The sequence below is a fragment of the Chiloscyllium plagiosum genome, unplaced genomic scaffold, assembly GCF_037043375.1.
Source record: "Chiloscyllium plagiosum isolate Xiang-an unplaced genomic scaffold, Cpla_swu_hap1 HiC_scaffold_10, whole genome shotgun sequence".
In the NCBI taxonomy this organism is placed as follows: Eukaryota; Metazoa; Chordata; class Chondrichthyes; order Orectolobiformes; family Hemiscylliidae; genus Chiloscyllium; species Chiloscyllium plagiosum.
Window position 1 is genome coordinate 51737164 of NW_028270148.1, and position 16540 is coordinate 51753703.

Genomic DNA, 16540 nt, shown 5'->3' on the forward strand with positions numbered 1-16540 from the left:
GGACTCTACTTCAGCAATAATTTTAAATCGACAACTTTATGTTCATCTTTTTAGAATTTAAAATTGCTTCAAAAGCTTAATTCTAACTAACTACCTGTTTTATGATCATGTTCTAAATAGACTGGGGCTAACTAATAGTTATATAGTGTTAATATTACCATTATTACGCACTTCCTAGTCGGAGTAAATTTATTTTTCTACGTACCAGCATGATAGTTTTAAAATTTTAATACCCAATATTTTTAAAATATTACCAATCCTGGGAAACTGGAATTCCTTTGATGCCAGCTGTTGACAGTTTAAAAGTGAATATGTCAATATTGACCTTGGAAGTGTGTGCCTGTGGACATGAATAAGAATGGTACTGGGCTCAGCTGTGAAGACCTGCACAGTTAAATAGCCTGCCAACATACTGTCGAAGCTCATTCAGGAAGAATGGTCACTTGGCTGAGGTAACACTGGATCATTAAAATGCACCTACCATGTGTCACTGGAAAGGGTCAATAAAAGATACATCCAGAGAAAAGGATTTAACAGTAAACTGAAAATCAAATGCCCCTCAAAAAAAAGTATTTTTAGTTCATCTCAAACATAATTCAGTCGGTGGTGTAAAGAAAACAAGGAGCGGTCTCAACAGAAAGAGGAGGAAATAACCCACCATCGACAGCTATGTGAAGCCAGTGTTTTGACTGGAAATTGGGGAGGTGGATGTTGCATATTCAGAAGGATGTATCCAAATGAAAGGAATTTATTTCTATGAAAATAAGAACCAAAGATGACTTTCATATTATCCCAGACATTTTAAGGTTTCCTGGAGGGACGCAGGTTCCTATTCCCAAATCCTGGTGCTCATCCTTGCAGCATTTTTCCATATCACTGGAGAAATTTACCATATTCAGGACCAAAACCAACAAGTTTAATTAATGTATGGAGTGTTCAGTTAGCTCAATGGAGAGACAGTTTATGTGTAGCTCAGTATAACGTTAACAGCATGGTGTTTGAACCCTGTTCTGGCTTAGGTAGACTCGGGGACTGCCTCCACACTTCACCCTGTAGTATACTGATGACATAAATCACGACAACTCTCAAATAACGGAGGATGTTACTGGAGAAAAAGTGCAAGCGAATGAAACATGCTTTGAGTTGGTTTATCAATTGTGTTTCATCTACTTCGATTTTCTGGCTGGCTGCGCCATTAATTAGTAAACCTTTCTTTGAATTCATTCATTCATGCCATGTGGGCATCACAGGCTTGGCCAGCATTTACTGCCCATCTATAATTGCACTAGAGATGCTGTTTGTGAGCTGCTTTCTTGCTCCACTGCAAGTAGTAAGTAGACCCACCATACTATTAATGTGGATTTCAACCCAGCAACAGTGAAGGAACGGTATGTATTTCCAAGTTAGATTGCAGGGGCACTTGCAGATGATGGTGTTCCCATGTATCTACTGCCCCAGTCCAGCCAAATGGTTGTTGTCATGGGTTTGGAAGGTGCTGTTAAGGAACTGAGATGACTCCAACAACCACAACCATCTGACTCTAACCAATGGAGAGTTATCCTCCTGATTCCCATTGACTGTAGTTTTGCTCAGGATCCTTGATGCCAAGCTAAGTAAAAGGCAGCATTGATATCAAGGGCAGTCACTCTATTGCTTACATTGGTTACTTACCAGATCAAGTAAGATTATGGACATCTTATCAAAACCACCCAGACCATCTGCTGGCTTGAATGCAACTATGTGTTTTTGCAATTTGTTCAATCTTAATGTTATAACACAAAGCAGTGTTAATAGCCTTAGGAGTACTAACAGCTTTGCTACTGCTGAATAGATCCAATGGTAAAATATCGTGTGAGTTCATCAAAAACAAATGCTTATACAAAATCAAAAGTTTGAGGATGCTGGAAATCTTAAATAAAAATAGTAAATGCTGGAAATAGAAGCTCTGACTACCAACTGAACTGACCATGAACTGAAAGCCAGTTCTCCCACACCAATCTTCAGGCCACACATTTAATAGTTTGCCTTTATTTACTCTCTACCAGTTTTGATAGGGCTCAGATGGTAAACCTGACATCATTACCTTGCGGTTCTACTTTTTAGTTCAGCGCCTAACTGTTCAAAGTCTTTCATCAGCATCTCCTTTTCAGTCGTATCAATGGCATTGGCACCAACGAGGTCAACAACGACTGAATCCCACCCTTCTCATTCCAAATTCCTCTCCAAACCCCAAGAAGGTGGCCTTCAATCTGATTTCAAGCAGGCAACCCTACCTTTGGGATTCCCGTTCATGACTGCAGAGAACAGTATCTATCCTCTCATTATATTGTCCCTTACCACTACTACATTCCTAGTTCCTTGAATGGATCCCTGTACCTTGATGCTATGGTCCCTTCACTCATCCTCCCTGTAGTCCCCTCTCATCACACAGCTTGCAAGAACCTTGTACCTGTTAAATAATTGCGAGACAGAGACTCCTCAGGAACTGCCTTTGGCTCACCAAACCTGCCTCAGCTACGATCATACCTTTCTATCATTGACCTTTCCATAGAGCATTTCACAACCACCAATAGCCCAACATGCTTTATAGCCAATGATGTGCTGAAATGTAGGAAATGCAGTTGCCAATTTGTGTACAGCAAGATCCCACAAACAGAAATGTGTGGTGACCATTTAACTGGTTTTTGAACTGTTGATTAAAGAATAAATATTGATCAGAACACCAAGAAGGACTTCCTTGCTTGTTTTGGTAAAAGTGCCATTAGATTTTCTTTTACATTCATCTGAAAAGGCAAAACCTCTGTTTAATATCTCACCTGAAAAATGACACTTCTGACACATAACAATCACTCAGAACTGAACAGCAACATCAGCATGGATTATTGTGCTGGAGTGTGACTTGAAGCCACAAACCTCTGAACTGAATTGAATCACACAAAAACAAAAAAAAAGTCAAAGGTACCCTGCTGAGTAGCCTACGTTAAGACAAAATTTTGTAAATAAATCTACGTTGCAATCAGGAAATTTTACACTCAATTTTAGCACTCCCTAAGCATATGTTTTGAATAAACAACAAAGTTCAAACTTGCTACACAAAAATTATGTTTATTATGGTGCATGACACTGATGTAATTTCGCCAACTTGCTTTGTAAGTCTATTTCAGTTAGGCACTGGATAGTTTGTACTTGAAAAGGTCAAAATATAAATAGCAATGGGTTTGATAGGTTATGGAAACAGATTAGTTTCTATTAAAGAATATGGGATTCTTGCTGTGTCCATGAAACATTCAACAGCCGAGGCAAACTAATGGTGGTTTATTCTGGAACAAACTTCACTGGGTGCGCACAGCAATAAAGAGAGCAGACAGTGGAGTTCATTTGTTATTGTATCATTGCACTGATCGGGCAGACCTTTAATAATCAATTCATGATAATCAAGTAATTATTGCGGATAAAGAGCAGGGCAGATGACAAAGTCTTATGGCACCTTGTCCTGGGGTCATGCAAGTATTCTTTTGATTCCTCATCGTCAGGCCTTCCTATCATAACTGGTGTAGCCAGAACAGAGGGATTGGTCCCACACGTCAACCTCAACAAGAGACGAATGAAAGCTTTTCTTCTTTCACCCACTTTGTGCTCACTGTTGGTCTGATCTGCTATCTACCTACTTTGCTGTCCGACTGATAAAGGAATTACTTTCAAAGAACATTCTAGGCAGTTATCTCCATTAAATAAATGCCAGCCTTTGGGAAATTTTCAAGTTTTTATGATTTAATTGAACAATATCCCTACAATACGAGATCTGGACAATACCCAGGCTTGGGCTTGCAAGTAGCAAGTACCATGCGTGCCACATAAATGCTAGGCAATTACCATCTCCACAAGAGACAATCTAATCACCATCCTACTCATTCAATGGTGTTAGCAGCACTTCACCCCTCAGTATCACATCCTGGGGACTACCATTGACCAGAAATTCAACTGGACTAGCCATATACGTAGAGTAGCTTCAGAAGCAGGACAGAGGCTAGGCATATTGCAGCGAGTAACTCAACTCCTGACTTCACAAAGTCTGGCAACCATATACAAGGCACAAATCAGGAGTGTAATGGAATACTCCCCACATGCCTGGGTGGGGGCAACTTTAACAACACTCAAGAATTTGACACCATCCAGAACAAAGTAGCTCTCTTCATTGGCATCACATCCACAAGCATCCATTCCCTCCACCACCAATGCTCAGTGGCAGCAATATGTATCATCTACAAGATGCACTTCAGAAAGGCTCCTCAAACAGCACCTACCAAACCCACAACAACTTCCATCTAGAAGGACAAGGGCAGCAGATTCATGGGAACACTACCATCTGCAAGTTCCCTTCCAAACCATTCACCATCCTGATTTGGAAATAGATCGTTGTTCCTTCACTGTCGCTGGGCCAAAATCCTGGAATTCCCTCCCTAAGGCCATTGTGGGTGTACCTACAGCATGTGGACTGCAGCAGTTCAAGAAGGCAGCTCCCCACCACCTTCCTGAGAAGAATTAGGGGCAGGCAATAAATGCTGGCCAACGTATGAGTGAAGAAAAGAAAAATAACTTTTCTTTTTCTTGTCCCATGGGACAAATGTTTGGTTCTTTCTAATTGAAATGCCAGGAGTTGCACAAGGCAATCATTCTGCAACAGTTAATGCTGAAGATTGCATTAAACTCCACCAAATCTGATGTGATGAAGTGAGGACTTGAGTGACAAATGGACATAGAGACCAACCATCTAAATATCTTCATAGTCTTTATGACAGTGGTCCAGATCTCCTAATGGAAAAGCAGTCACTGCAGCAGTGTAGACTGGAGTTGCAACTTGGGACCATGTAGAAGTCTAGACACAGATAACTCCATGGGAATTCCCTTGAAAGTTAAAACTTCTGATGGATAACTACATGGAACATGGAAGTCTCTGTATAAGTCCACAACTCTAAGCTGAAGTCAGAGACCTCAGAGAGTTCCAACTCACTTAAGGAAGGGAGAACTGCCAGAGGTCATGGTCCATGTCATGGGTAAAAAGAGGAATGGGGTTTTACAAGCAGGATATTGGGAGCTAGGAAATAAATTAAACTGCCAGATCACAAAAGTAGCAAGTTCAAGATTTCTCCCAATGCCACATGTTAGCCAGATCAGGAATGGGAGAATACTTCAAATGAATGTGTGACTGGCTGAATGGTGTCGAATAAATCTAGAATCTTGAGACATTGGCATCAATTCAGGGGAAGATGAGACCTCTACAAGCTGGAGGGGTTGTGCCCTAGCAGGACCAGGACAGGGTTGCTTGTGAGAAGAGTGATGGAGGGATTAAATAATAGTAGCAGAGAGATGGGAACTTGAGCAGGGAGATAAGAGTGAGAGGCACAAAGACAGAAATGAAGATAGAAAAGTAGAAGGCAAAAGTTGAAGGCAAGAGAAACAAGAGCTAGCAGCAAATAAGGTAGGAGTACAAAAATGTGCACAAAAGTCAAAAAGCCAAGTCTAAAGGAATGATATATGGATATACCAAGCATTCACAATAAGGTAGATGATTTAACAATGTAAATTGTTGTGCATAGGCATGATATGATTGCATTTACAGACACATGGTTGCAGGGTGACCAAGACTGGGAAGTGAATATATAAGGTTATTCACCTTTAGGAGAGACAGATAAAACTGAGAAGGAGATAGATGTTAATGAAATTCATGAAATAATACGAAAATACATTGACTCAGAAAATCAAGATGTGGAATTAGTCTGGATTGATTTAAGCAGCAACATGGGGGTATAAAACATTTATGTGATTTCCAAACAGTCATGGTGAGGTAAGAGATGGAATTAAACAGGAAATAATAGGTGCACTCAATAAGGGTGCAGTAAGCAGTTGGGAAGACAAATGCTATGTTGGCCTTCAGTCCAAGGAATGAGGAGCAAGGAAGTCTTACTGTAACTGTGCAGGACCTTGATGAGATACTACAGTATAGTGAGAAGTTCTGGTCTCCTTACCTGAGAAAAGATATACTTGCCAGAAAGCCAATGAAAGTTCACCAAAACCAATTCTTGGGATGCAAGTCTTTCACATGAGGAGAGATTGCTCACTGGTCCCATATTCATTGGAATTTAAAAGAACTAGAGTGGATCTCATTGAAACATATAAGATACTGACAAGGCTAAACAGATGGAATACAGGGGTGGTGTTTCCCTGGCAGGAGGGTGTCCATAGCAGGGTCATGGTCTCAGGATATGCACAATGCCACTTTGGACTAGGATGAGTAGAGATTTCTTCAGACAGCATGGTGAACCTGTGGAATTCTCTACTGCAGAAGGCTTTGGAGGCCAAGGCTCTGAATATATTAAAGAAAGAAAGATATTTCTAAAAGCTAAAAGTGGTAAGGGGTATCGGGAGCACACCGTTATGATAAGGATCAGTCGTGTTCATGTTAAATGGTGTAGCAGGCTAAATGACTTGTTCCTGCTCCAATGTTCTATATGTCTATGTTAATAGCTCCCCAGGAAAAGTTAGAGGAATGAAAACCAACTCTAACTCTTGGCAAATATTAAATTGACACCCAACCATCTTATCACTAACCACACCCTGACCTCTCACTGACACTTAACCACCTCTCTTTAGATCTAATTTGACCCCCAACTCCAGCCAGGCTGGACCCCTGACTCCCATCTGTACTGACTTGACCTCCAACTCTACCTGGATCTAATACCCAAATGCTGAATTTGGCCCGACTTGATTCACCTGAACACTGCCTATCAAACCCTACTCCCTGACCAGACCACCCCCATCCCCCGATGCCTGACTTTAACCCCCTCAGACTAAAACCCCTACCATTTCCAATCCAACACATCCCCACCCCCAACGTCAGTCTCTTCCTGGACCAATTTCTCCCCAATCCCAATGTGATCTGTCTCCACACCCACTCCCGCCAAATTCCAGACTTCACTCTGGTCAGAATCCCCGACCAAAATCACCCGACACCCAGCATACTCAACCTACCTTAAACACTCGACCAATATTGGCAATGGGATTTCTTTTATTCCCACTTTCTCTGGACCATTGGGCATCCTCTGCTCCTAACAATAACCCAAGGCAGTTCTAACAGTAGAATATACTTTATATTGTTCATTAAAGCAAAGTAGGCATCAAATATTACTGTAAAAATCTTACAAGAAAAAGGCTTAGATCACAAGTGAAGCCTTTTATGTTGACTCATCCAAAGATTAGACTGGAACAAGTGATCAATCTGCTCCATCTCAACTTCTAGTTGTTGACCAAACAGTCTCCCTCTGCTAGTTATATTTTGCTGTGAGGTAAGGCCTTTCTTATATTCCTTCCATACAAAGACGTTGTGCACTTACACTCTAATCCAGCCTCCAGCAAATGATCAGCTTTGACAACTGGTAAACATTATAACCATGCCAGTTTCCCATGTTGGCTTGATCAATTAACTCATCAAGACTTGCATGCGTCTCCCTAGAAGGATGCTTATCACTTGCTTTGAATGAATTTTGATGTAAAAAAACTTCATCTTGTTCTCACATGTTTATGTCATTGAATCACCGTATGGTATTTACACAGCACAATCAGAAGACAAGCACAAATTCAGCTGATAAATAGTCCGCATTATCACATCTCAATCACTGTGTCTGTTTTATACAAAACTGCAGCTTTTCCAAAGTTACTATGACCATTCCATTCATTACTGCTGAGTTGTACCACTCAATGTCAACACAAAGATTACTTCAGCAAAACACCGAAACACTTTAAAACCCATGACTTTTTAATCATTAGGTCAGCAATAGATTTCATTGTTTTCTCCTTCTCATTTCATTCAACTTAATTTAACCTCATTTTATCTAGCCCAGCAAATTTTAGGGTAATATCTATAGAGACTTATTTGGAAGAGTGACCTAAAAGATATCATTAGCAAGAAGGCATTTGGCTTAGTAGAATCCCTACAGTGTGGAAACAGGCCATTCAGCCCATCATTTTCACATTTACCCTCAAAAAGGCATCCCACCATGCTCCACCCCCACCCAATTCTGTAATTCTGTAATCCCAATTCTGGGATTAGCATTTCCCATGGCTAATCCATCTAACCTACACAACCCTGGACACTATGGGGGATTTAGCCTGACCAATACAGCTAACCTATAAATCTTTGGACTGTGGGAGGAAACCCATGTAGACACCGGGAAGAGCATGCAAACTCCACAGAGACAGTTGTCCTAGGTGGAATTGAACTCAGGTCCCTGGCGCTGTGAGGCAGCAGTGTTAACCACTGAGCCACCATGCTACAATGTTTACACTGTGGAGTTTATGGCATGCAAAAAAAAAATTAGTTTTCAGCTTCGTGCCAGCTGAAGAAAACATTTTCAGTTAAGGAGAATAGCTTTACACAAATGGTAGAGCAGGTAAGTTTGTGAAGTTTTCAAGCTGTTAGATTTTTTTAAAAATTGAGGCTATCAGAATTGGGATAAATTTGTAAAATTCTTCTAGCAGTTCTAGAAAGAAAAATGAAAAGAGTCAGTTAAGTAAGAAATTAAAGAGTTAAGATAGGAGTGATTTTCTCTGGGATTCAGAATCTGAATAGAATTTTGGCTGCAAACAAAAAGGTTGAAGCTATATTTTTGCTTTTTATCTTAAGACCTTTTGAAAATGACTATATTAGTTGATAAATTTGTTTTTTTTTTCTCCTGTGTTCTTGTGTTAAAGAACATTGGCAGCCTCATGTGAATATATTCACTGACTAATCAACATGCTAACCAACTGCAGATAAATCAAACTCCTGATCCATCGAGCCAGATTTCACTCTGGGATCTGACTCATTCAATGAGATCATCAGCTGGGATCATGCAAACAAATTGACGTCAGATGCTGAAACAACACAACTCCAAGAGAAACAATCAGTTTGTTTGCTTTCCAATTGGCACTAACTTCAGAGATCATGCTCAGCAAGAAGCAATTATCAGTAACATGACTGAAAAAGAGCCGTTTTAAATTCAGAAACAACCGCAGGGGTGAGTGCAATCATCTTAAACAACAAGTTGAAGAAAAGATGCTATATATTTAGTACAGAGTAACCAGCAGATTGAGAATAAAGATGTACTCACAGGGATTGAAGAAGATTGCCAACAACACCCTGAAGCCATCACTGAGGTGGCACAGTAAGTGTTGCAGTTTCAAGACCCAATCAAGGCAAAATTGCCTTTTTCAGAGAACCAGGATACTGGCAAGAAGAAATTGTTTGTCTCAGAGAGTCAAAATATTGCAAGAAAGAAAATATCTGTTTCAATAGAGTCACCACCTTCTGTGACAAACACTCATGAAAATAAATCTTCCCCAGATGATGCTATGGGAAAAGAAGTCTTCCATAAAGGAAATTAAGGAGATTACGGGTCTTCCAGAGGAGCTAATGGCCCAGTTGGTAATGGTCCAATTGTCTGGAAGGATAATGCTGAGTACTGCATTAAGCTTCACCAAATCACATAATGTCATATGGACTTGGACAGGATAAAACAGAGCAGCCCTAGATTTCAAAGGAGGCAAAACAACTATCTAGGTCTCTCATAGATTTTATTGCAATGTCTATCATACCAATGTAACTTGTATTTGATTGCTATCATGCAATAAAATACATTTTGTTTAAGACAAGAGTCTCTTCCCATTAGACCACCTTGTAATGCTCCTCCACTGCACCCTGATAGAGGATCTGTAGAACCCACCCTAAGAGGAGGATGGTTACAGCAAATCAACCCTATCATGACCAAGACTGCAGCTAGTCCATACAAAATGGTGCTAATGGTGGTCATCTGAAGGTTTAGCTCAGCTGCACCTTTGCAAGACTATTCACCTTCTTCAAGCTTGAATTTATATTAGAAATCATAGGAGTTGAGAACAAATCTGTGGATTGAATTTTACATATCAGCCAAAAACTTTTTCTTAAAACAGGAAAGAAGTTAAGACACAAAGTGAAAGACAATGAGTATTCTGTCAAAATGAGGAGATGGATAGTTTTGATATTGATCTCATTATTTATGTCTATTTTAAGTGATGAAGTGGGAATGGGGAGGGGTGCTCATTGTTGATAAAGTTAATAGGAGACAATAGATAAAGACCTGTCGCATGGTTAGAAATATCTGCTGATGACTAATTTTGATTTTTTTCTAAATTAAATATAAGAATAATCACCAGAAAAGATCAAAGGATAAAATTGGAATGATAAAGGCTGTCATAAAATCAATGATTTCTTTGAGGATGTAATTGGTACAGAGATCTAACTTTTCTAAACTTCAGTTTTGCAATGATGAAAGCCTTTTTTTGAAACAACTTCTGTTTCAAGTTCTATTTTCAGGCCTTTCAATCTTATTGCTTCTGCCCTGGTCCTATTCCACAACAGGTCATCACTTCCCAAGCCACTGGCTTTCGTTGAAAAATCATAGAATCATATCCTTGAAATAGCAGTTTAAAAGACATAGAAAATCCAGTAACTCCTTGTAGAATTTGATTCATTCAGTCAACTTATTTGTAAATGCTGTTTTCAAAGCACTGATAAAAAATAATCCCCAGGATCTAACTTTATAAAAATGGAATCTAATTTAACTAGTTATTATAAAAATATCCCCGGTCAATTCCCAATACACATCTTTATTAATCTATCATTTTAAGCTAAGTATTGCATTATTATTTGTGAATATTTAAATGTTAAAATTAACTACTATAATGTAATTATATTATAATAACAGTGACTATTTGTTGAATTGAACTGCAAACAATAGAAGTTATCCTATGATGTACTTAATTCTAATGCAGAGGTGTTAAACCTCTGTCTTAAAATGAAGTAAATTTTGTGCACAGAAATAAATATATTATTTATTCCAAGAAAAGCATGCTAGCATGTGGGAAAACTAAATGATCTCTCTTAATTTCACGGTGCTTTGTACTCATTCCAACTGATGCAAAAATCAAAGTATTTGTATTTTCTGTACTGTCAACCCTGATGGAAAGCCATCAAAAGCACAATTAAAATTTTAGATCATAAAATGTTGCAGGAAAGCGGTGATAGGGGTCCCTGTGTGGAAGTAACAAAAGCAAACATCAAACACAAGAATAAATGAACAGAACAGTTGACAAGGAGAAGAATGGGCGTTATATAAAGCCATCTGTTTTGGAGAACACCCAAAACTTGCGCTGTAGAAGCATACTTCAACTATCCCAACGTCCTCCATTCCACGACTGACCAAATGCACATATGCAAAATCAGCTTTGTATCAAATGGCTTCGGCCACTGTTTTTTTGTAATTATGTAATTTATTCCTTTCTTCCTCCTCCTTACTAATGAATCCAAGCCGCAAACAAGCCCCAGTTGCTTCTATTCAAGGCATATGATTGCATCTGCCAGTAATTGCGCCAAATGATGAAGAGGGAATGGGGAGGGGAGCACATTGTTGTGGGGTAATAGGTGAAGACCTGTCTCTGTTGACCTGTAATACATTAGTGTCAGGGAACATTTGGCAGCCTTCAGATGATTAGCAGAGAAGATGAATCTACCAGAAGAGGTAGAAATCTGCCTCATCTGAATGGCCCTGGCTGCATAAATTTGCATATTAAAAAGCTGTCTTTTGTCTGAAGCCTAGCTGTTGCCCTAATTATTATGACACATTATGTCTTCATCATAGAAGATTCAATCCTGGCTTGTTGAAAAATTTATATAAGAAAGCAGTTTATTGCTTTTGTTCAGAACAGCATTTTATTACTGCAAGATTTGTCAACATTTCTTTGATAGAATACAAATTTGAATCTTTTAGCACCACTTCACAGTTCTTTGAATTTTTTAAAAGATTTCTGCCATTAATTGAACAGGTACGTCCAGTGCAATGGGATGCGCACAAATAGACTTGTGTTACATGATCATCAAACATTTTGTTTACTTCTTTTCACAAATTGATACCAAGGGCAACATTTATTAATACACTGTTCTACCATGAGTCTTAAAAGTGGTATATCGAATTTAATTACAGAAACAATGTTCTAACAAGTGCACAGAGCTTGAAATGATACCATTAATTGAAAGTATGATAAGTGTTTTTGAAAGTGCAATTTGCAATCAACGCTATGTATAAATTATCCATAATTCTCACCATGATAAATATACCTGAGTGATAAACATTATTAATTTTCTGAGTAACAGGCTTGTATGCAGCAATGGGATTAAAGGTTCGATGAAGGGACACTGTTGAGAGGCCCACAGCCCTTGTGTGTAAGAAGTGTATTGTAATTTAGCAATAATGTAGAAGTGGGTGAATCGCATGTTTGATTAGAAACAAGACGTAACAGTAACCTGACCTCTCAACATTACCTCCAACAATGATTGTATTTCTTCAACGTGTCAGTCAAATTCCCCTTGTTGATTCTTTCTGCTGCAGTTTGACCACCTTCACCAAGAAAGGGAAGAATATACACTATACAAACACTGCCGATGTTTTCACCAGTAGCAATCTTGTTTTGTGCCAGATAAGAAGCAGCCTTTGTCAGTGCTTGTTCCATGAGACAAAGCCACTAGTCTCCCCTACCACAGCCAAGCATAAGGGAAAGCTAACAGAATCACAAGCTAGGCAAATGTTGTTCCCTTTTATATTAAAAGATTACTTACCTAGTTGCCAAAAAATGATTCTTCCTTTCTCCGAGCCCAGTGAAAAAGAAGAAGTGATTTAATTAATACCTTAATAGGAATTAAAATAAAACAGGAAATTGAGGCTTACAGCAAATGGCAGTTAGGAAGAAGTTTCAGTTAATAATGAAGAAGATTATGAAAATTGCAGGACAGAACTGAAAAAGTTAATACAGAAGACAAAGAAAGATGGCGAGAGAAAAATAGCAGGCGATATTAAATTGAATCATAAAGTCTTTTATAAAAACATGTAAGATATCTGTGATTTGCTAGGGAAAACATTGGGCCTATTAAGAATCTAAGGGAAGTCCTCATAACAAGGGGCAAGACAACAATATTAAATTATTACTTTGCACCTGCCTTCACAAATAAAGTGGATCATGTGAAGTTAACTGTAAAAGAGGAGAGAGATGTTTGGATTATTTAGGTTTATAAATGGAGAGATGGAGTATAAAACAAAGAGATCATGGTGGAATTTTGTAAGCTACTGGTTAGGCATCTGCTGACATGTTGTAGGCAATTCTGGGTGCTGCACCAGCAAAGATGTAAATATATTAGAAAAGATACAGAGCACGCTTACCAGGATATTACCAGCATTGAGGAGAGGTTGTCAAGTTAAGGTTGTACTCTGTGGAACAGAAGAAGTTAAGGTGACCAGTTAGAGGCTTTCATCATGAGAAGTAGATTCGTAACTATAAGTCATAGACTCAAAATCATTGGAAAAAGATCTAGAAGGGGGATGAAAAGAATCTTTTTCACTCAGAGTTGTTTGTATCTGAAATACTTTCCCTGAAAAATTGTGGAAGTTAATTTTATGAATAATTTTAAAATAAAATTGGTAAGGTACTTGAGGAAGAGGAACTTGTAATGTTGTAGACAAAGCGTGGAGATGTATTACTAAACATCTGATGTACTCAAAGACCCAGTATAACCACAAATGGCTAAATGGGTTCCTTTTCTGCTCTATGTTTCAATGACACTGACTATGACCTGGTAAGAAACAACTTCTCAGTGATCCTGCTGCTCAAATTAAGATCAGTATGAATAATGAATAAATCAATTGTTTCGAAACAAAAACAGCAACCACAGATGTTGCCAGACCTGCTGAGTTTCTCCAACAATTTCTGTTTTTGTTTCAGATTTCCAGCATCTGCAGTTCTTTGTTTTAATCAATTGTTTCAACGCTGTAAGCTGGAAAAATAACTCAGCTTCTGAATTTAGCCTGGAATCGTGAATCACCAATCTTGGACAGAATTAATATTTTCTGAAGGTATATTAGATTTAAATTTCTGGAAGAACAAACCGTTTAGAAACTAAAATCACTACGAGACAGTTCTCATCATTTTACTTGACTACGTAAAACCAGATAGTCCTTGAAATGATCTTGTGGGATACCAGCACACAGGCATAACACATGACATGGAAATCCCTTCTCTGCTGTTTACAGATGCCCTAGTCACTTTCAGAAGCATGAGCTCTAAATTTATTACCCATCAAAGCTAGGCACGACTCCAGCGACTCCAGTAAATTTATCAGAATAAATTAGGCAGGTAGTGGATATCCATCAAACTACTGCATTTACAACTCACCTGTCAAGGCCTTAGAAATGTGGCTAATGCGAAGGGAACACTGGAATAGGGGATAGGGAGTGAGGCCATCGAGAAGAAAGTGAATGCCCTGTTTCTTTGAAATCTACACAAATAATAATAACACAAAAAACGTTTGCTGCAATAATTTAATTTGTATTTTTAGAGCAGCTCACTTGTTACATTAAGCTTGTGCAAACTCGCAGTGCCTGACTTCAGTGATTGTGACCATGAGTATCTTGTAAGCTGATTTAGAGTCATAGAGATGTACAGCATGGAAACAGACCCTTTGGTCCAACCCGTCCATGCCGACCAGATGTCCCAACCCAAACTAGTCCCACCTGCCAGCACCCGGCCCATATCCCTCCAAACACTTCCTATACATATACCCATCCAAATGCCTCTTAAATGTTGCAATTGTACCACCCTCCAACACATCCTCTGGCAGCTCATTCCATACACATTCCACCCTCTGCATGAAAAAGTTGCCTCTTAGGTCTCTTTTATATCTTTCCCCTCTCACCCTAAACCTATGCACTATAGTTCTGGACTCCCCCACCCCAGGGAAAAGGCTTTGTCTATTTATCCTATCCATGCCCCTCATAATTTTGTAAACCTCTATAAGGTCACCCCTCAGCCTCTGACGCTCCAGGGAAAACAGCCCCAGCCTGTTCAACCTCTCCCTGTAGCTAAGATCCTCCAACACTGGCAACATCCTTGTAAATCTTTTCTGAACCCTTTCAAGTTTCACAACATCTTTTCGATTGGAAAGAGACCAGAATTGCACGCAATATTCCAACAGTGGCCTAACCAATGTCCCGTACAGCCGCAACATGACCTCCCAACTCTTGTACTCAATACTCTGACCAATAAAGGAAAGCATACCAAACGCCTGCTTCACTATCCTATCGACCTGCAACTCCACTTTCAAGGAACTATGAACCTGCACTCCAAGGTCTTTTTGTTCAGCAACACTCCCTAGGACCTTACCATTAAGTGTATAAGTCCTGCTAAGATTTGCTTTCCCATAATGCAGCACCTCGCATTTATCTGAATTAAACTCCATCTGCCACTTCTCAGCCCATTGGCCCATCTAGTCCAGATCCTGTTGTAATCTGAGGTAACCCTCTTCGCTGTCCACTACACCTCCAATTTTGGTGTCATCTGCAAACTTACTAACTGTATCTCTTATGCTTGCATCCAAATCATTTATGTAAATGACAAAATGTAGAGGTCCCAGCACCAATCCTTGTGGCACTCCACTGGTCACAACCCTCTGAAAAACAACCCTCCACCACCACCCTCTGTCTTCTACCTTTGAGCCAGTTCTATTTCCAAATGGCTAGTTCTCCTTGTATTCTGTGAGATCTAACCTTGCTAATTAGTCTCCCATGGGGAACCTTGTCGAACGCCTTACTGAAGTCCATATAGATCACATCTACTGCTCTGCCCTCATCAATCTTCTTTGTTACTTCTTCAAAAAACTCAATCAAGTTTGTGAGACATGATTTTCCACACACAAAGCCAAGTTGACTATCCCGAATCAGTCCTTGCCTTTCCAAATACATGTACATCCTGTCCCTCAGGATTCCCTCCAACAACTTGCTCACCACCGAGGTCAGGCTCACCGGTCTATCGTTCCCTGGCTTGTCTTTACTGCCCTTCTTTAACAGTGGCACCACGTTTGCCAACCTCCAGTCTTCCGGCACCTCACCTGTGACTATCGATGATACAAATATCTCAGCAAGAGGCCCAGCAAAGACTTCTCTAGCTTACCACAGAGTTCTCGGGTACACCTGATCAGGTCCTGGGGATTTATCCACCTTTAACCGTTTCAAGACAGCTAGCACTTCCTCCTCTGTAATCTGGACATTTTGCAAGATGTCACCATCTATTTCCCTACCGTCTATATCTTCCATATCCTTTTCCACAGTAAATACTGTTGTAAAATATTCATTTAGTATCTCCTCCATTTTCTGTGGCTCCACACAAAGGCTGCCTTGCTGATCTTTGAGGGGCCCTATTCTCTCCCTAGTTACCCTTTTGTCCTTAATATATTTGTAAAAACCCTTTGGATTCTCCTTAATTCTATTTGCCAAAGCTATCTCATGTCCCCGTTTTACCCTCCTGATTTCCCTCTTAAGTATACTCCTAATTTCTTTATACTCTTCTAAGGATTCACTCGATCTATCCTGTCTACTCCTGACATATGCTTCCTTCTTTTTCTTAAACAAACCCTCAATTTCTTTAG

At 39.4% G+C, this 16540-nt stretch overlaps 1 long non-coding RNA gene across 1 annotated transcript in view; it reads right to left on the bottom strand.

The window, feature by feature from the left end:
* Window positions 1-12476, bottom strand: part of LOC122553221 (uncharacterized) — a 30264-nt gene extending 17788 nt beyond the window's left edge. Inside the window, exon 1 of the long non-coding RNA XR_015758293.1 lies at window positions 12392-12476. This is a non-coding gene — a long non-coding RNA (uncharacterized LOC122553221). The remainder of the gene's footprint in view (window positions 1-12391) is intronic.
* Between the last annotated feature and the right edge of the window lie 4064 nt (window positions 12477-16540).